Raw genomic sequence first — 4,700 nt, forward strand, 5'->3', positions numbered from 1 at the left:
CGAGGTCCCACCCGGTTTTAAACACTTCCTCTGTGGGTCCGACCTGGCTGCTGCAGCTCAGTGGCTCTCTGTCTCAGCAGTTTACCATGACAACCTGGTTGCCAACGACAACAAGCCGGCCAGACAGAAACAACATTGATTTACCCATGATTCCGTAAGACTCTGGAGCCTGTGTGTGTGTGTGTGTGTGTGTGTGTGTGTGTGTGTAGGCGTGGTCAGATCATCAGGAGACAGTTGCGCCACCAGACTTTCACACACCCTCCAAACACTGTGGGTGCCAACTGTAAATGTGCAGATCTACACATAAAGGTTTCTCTTTAGGAGCGATAGACTAGCGCCACCTACTGGACAGATGAAAACAAGAGAGCAGCTGGCCTTTCTTTATCTCATTACCTTCCTATCACCCCCTCTCTCTCAAACACTGTGGGTACCAACTGTAAGTGTGCAAGTCAACATGGCATGTGAAAACCTCATAACTCCAATGTTAGTGAATATTCATGTTTTCACTTTAATTTAAGGATTCAATGTTCCTCTGTAGGTTGAGATGATTTCCTTGGGTTTATAAAACCCTTTCAAAACCAATTGGAAAAACCAGAGATGGAGACTACGTCATGTGACTTGGATTCCAGTCACAGTTTTAATGGCTTGAGACTTGACTTGATGCATGAAGAGAAGACTTGGGACCTGACTTGACTTGGGTTCTGGTGACTTGGGACTTGACTCTGACTTGCGCTTTGATGACTTGAAAAGGTTTCTAAAGTCTTGACTTGAGATCTTGTGTTTGTGTAAATGACTCAGATTGAAAGTGATGAGATTTGTTCCAGCAGACGACTGAATTTAAATTCTGTTTTCTGAATTTGTATGGAATGATTGAATTTATTGAAGTTGAAACTGATTATAGAAATCAAACTCATGATGCTCTTACCAAGTTTTTATCCTATTAAAACCATATTGCATTGAAAAGATATTAAGATATTAAATTGATAGTGGACTCTTGATTTGTTCTGACTTGACTTGCTGTTCTACATTTAGACTTGAGACTTGTTCCTCAAGACTTGAGACTGACTTGGGACTCTTAAAGTTAACTTGGTCACACCTCTGGTTTATATTTTGGAGATACAAGGTTTCACCTGACAGCAACAATATGTCAAGTTCTCCATTTTGAAGCGATGTAGGAGCCCCATCTACTGGCCAGGTGAAAACAAATGAGTAGCAAGCCTCTCTTAACAGCTTTACCTTTATAGATAATAAAACACTGGAGTAAACACAACAGACAAACCAAAGAATTCCACTTGATTTCAGATTCATCTGTATTGATGTTAAGATTTTTTTATGATGAAACAAACTACCACTAGGATCAAAGGATCAACACAACAATGTGTCTTTAAAACAAGATGAGAAAGAAAGAAAATAAAGTTGAAGTGTTACATCATATAAATTACAATCCTGTCACATTACAATCCTTTGAAGCAGCATTCACTGTCTACGATGATTCAGTATGTACAACAGTCCAAATAAATAAGAGAACAGCTGTCAGATTGTGTTGTAAAATAACTCTGTCCGGATGCAGGAAACTCCAGCTACATTAAGAGAGATGGTGATCATTTGGAGTTTGAGTGTGTGTGTTTTTTTTTATGCATATTTGTTGTTAACAGCACCTTGTAGATTCAGGTTCAAGCCAGAGAGAGATTCAACCTCACAGCGTTCCTCAGCGAAACGAAAACATCACAAGTCCACACACGGTTAAGCCACTGTCATCGAAACTGTACATTCAATAAATTAAGTATGCATTGTCTTCGTTAAGCAAACAGTGAAATGACTCTAGATTACATAATTACACTAGATTACAGGTAGGATGAACCATTCACAAGACGTCGCTGCAGGGGAAGAAGTCCACATGGCAGAGGGGGGAGGGAAGGGGGGGGTGTTTGGCATGAGAATGTAGAGCACAAGGTTGGTAGGCGCAACAGTGATGACATCATCTGACCTTTGGCCTCTGATCACTAAAATTTAACCCCATCAGGAGCCATGAGTCCCATTACAACTGGAGTATAGTACAGACAGACCCTCCTTTTTCTCTCACTTTTTAAAATCTCGCTCTCTCATCTTTCCTCGTCCCGGGCTCCCTCTATACCCACAGCCCCCTCCCCCTTCCACCCCCCCCCCCCCCTCATGGTCTCTGGTCATACAGTCATACATCATCATATTATAGTGGGTCGTCTCTCTGATCTGAATGAGACCGGGTCAGTCCAGCTGAGTTGAGGCTCGATGAAGCCCCAGTCTTCAAGGCTTGTGTTTAAAATGGGCTTCCACTGCAAAGACAAGCAGATAAAATAAAAGTTAGAAATAGCTATGCACAAAAGGAACAATTCTTTGTAAAGGTTCGTCCAGTATGGGTTTAACTTTGGCCGTTTTTATTCCCAAAATATGCCACACAATCAGTGTTTCCCCCAAGAAACACTTGGGTCTCAAGTCTAAATGTAGAACAGCAAGTCAAGTCAGAACAAATCAAGAGTCCAGTATCAATTTAATATCTTAAAGAAAACTAAATATCTAGGACTTTTCAATGCAATATGGTTTTAATAGAATAAAAACTTGGTAAGAGCATCATGAGTTTGATTTCTATAATCAGTTTCAACTTCAATAAATTCAATCATTCCAAAGAAATTCAGAAAACAGAATTTAAATTCAGTCGTCTGCTGGAACAAATCTCATCACTTTCAATCTGAGTCATTTACACAAACACAAGATCTCAAGTCAAGATTTTAGAAACCTTTTCAAGTCATCAGAGTACAAGTCAGAGTCAAGTCCCAAGTCACCAGAACCCAAGTCAAGTCGAGTCTCAAGTCTTCTCTTCAGCAAGTCAAGTCTCAAGCAATTAAAACTACATCTTCAGACACCATAACAAATGACAGGACAATCCCCTCTACCTGCATATTCCTGAGGCCTCATTGGTCGATTGATGACCCTCTGGAAGGCCGCTATCCAATCCCGTTGCTCAGCTTCGGTCTCGCAGGCGAACAGGAACTTCCTGTCCGGCGTCACGATGGTGATGCCGTGGTTCCAGTGGTACCCCTGGGTGGTCGGGGGCAAGCCGGAGAGCACGGTGTAGCTGTTCTCCTTGCTGCCAATGAACACCTCGCCCCGGCGTAGGCATCCTGGGAGAGAGAGAGAGAGAGAGAGGGAGAGAGAGAGAGGGAGGGAGGGGGAGAGACAGAAAGAGGGAGAGAGAGGACAGAGAGAGAAAAAGGGAGAGAAAGGGAGAGAGAGAGAGAGAGAGAGAGGGAGAGAAAGAGGGAGAGAGAGAGGGGGGAGAGAGAAAGAGAGAGAGAGAGAGTGGGGAAAGAAAGAGAGAGAGAGGGAGGGGGAGAGACAGAGAGAGAGAAGGACAGAGAGAGAAAGAGAGAGAGAGAGAGTGAGGGGGAGAGAGAAAGAGAGAGAGAGAGAGAGGGAGAGAGGGGGAAAGGGAGAGACGGGGCAGAGAGAGAGAGAGAGAGAGAGAGAGGGAGAAAAGAGAGAATGATAGAGAGAGAGGGGGAGAAAGGATAGACAGAGAGAGAGAAAAAGGGAGAGAAAGGGAGAGGGAGAGAGAGAGAGAGGGAGAGACAGGGGCAGAGAGAGAGAGGGAGAGAGAGAATGATGGGGGGGGAGAAAGAGAGACAGACGGGGGGCAGAGAGAGAGCGAGAGAGGGAGAAGAGAGAGAGAATGATAGAGGGGGAGAAGGGGGAGAGAGAGGGAGGGAGAGAGAGGGAGAGAGAGAGAGAGAGGGAGGGAGGGAGAGAGAGAGAGAGAGAGGGAGAGAGAGAGAGAAAGAGAGAGAGCAAGAGAGAGAGGGGAGAGAGAAAGAGTGAGAGAAAGAGGGAGAGAGAGAGAGACAGAGAGGGAGAGAGAGAGAGCAAGAGAGGGACAGACAGAGAGGAAGAGAGAGAGAGAGAGAGAGAAGGTGGAAGAACCAAGAGCGATTTAATCTTCTTTAATTAAGCACTAAGCATGAGCAGTGATAGCCACCATGGCTGAACAGACAAAGAAAAGAGAAACTCAAACTGCAGCAACAGAAAATCCAAGCTCCGCCCACACTGTTGATTGACAGGTGATCTGTGGGAAGAGCAGTGCAGAAAGCGGTCTCTTCTCACCAGAGGATCTTTGAAGTACATGAGTCTCCTGTCGTCCATAGTGAACCACCTTTTCTTGAAGCCCTCTGTGTGCTGCGGCAGAGCCAGAGAGAGAGATAAGATGGACAGAGGAAATAGAAAAGGGAGTCAGTGCATTGTGAACAAAATGAATCAGGTTGGGGGTCTGCAGGGTGTCTGCAAGTTTCAACATTTTAAATCTTCTCCACGACCTTTTTAATGTTAGTTAGAATGAAATATAACACCAATTTGGCTCCTGAAATGAGCGTGAAAATGAAATGTTCTATTAGAGAATGGGTCTACATGCCTGGGCTGCTTTCTCACTAGAAAAGCATTGTACCAAGAAACCGCAACATTATTAAAGGCCTCTAAAACTGAATTCTCTATTTTTTTGAGGCTTTGAATAGAAGCAAATTCCAGAGAAATTCAAGGCATTTTTCAAGACATTTTTCAGGACCTGCAGAAACCTTGGTCTGGTTTGGACCAACATAACTTTGAAAGTGAAGTGTAATCAACATTTTTAACCTCTATTTCCCTCTAATGCGTATAACAACAACACAAACCTTTGG

The 4,700-nt window shown here is 43.8% G+C and overlaps 1 pseudogene; it reads right to left on the bottom strand.

Moving 5' to 3' along the window:
- Positions 1–2,234: 2,234 nt before the first annotated feature.
- Positions 2,235–4,206, bottom strand: LOC139656354 (arf-GAP with dual PH domain-containing protein 1-like; annotated as a pseudogene).
- Positions 4,207–4,700: the final 494 nt, after the last annotated feature.

The sequence above is a fragment of the Centroberyx affinis genome, unplaced genomic scaffold (genome assembly GCF_046629955.1).
Source record: "Centroberyx affinis isolate AG114_WGS23_722 - 3 ecotype Tasmania unplaced genomic scaffold, CSIRO-AGI_Caff_v1 ptg002455l_1, whole genome shotgun sequence".
NCBI classification, from domain to species: domain Eukaryota; kingdom Metazoa; phylum Chordata; class Actinopteri; order Beryciformes; family Berycidae; genus Centroberyx; species Centroberyx affinis.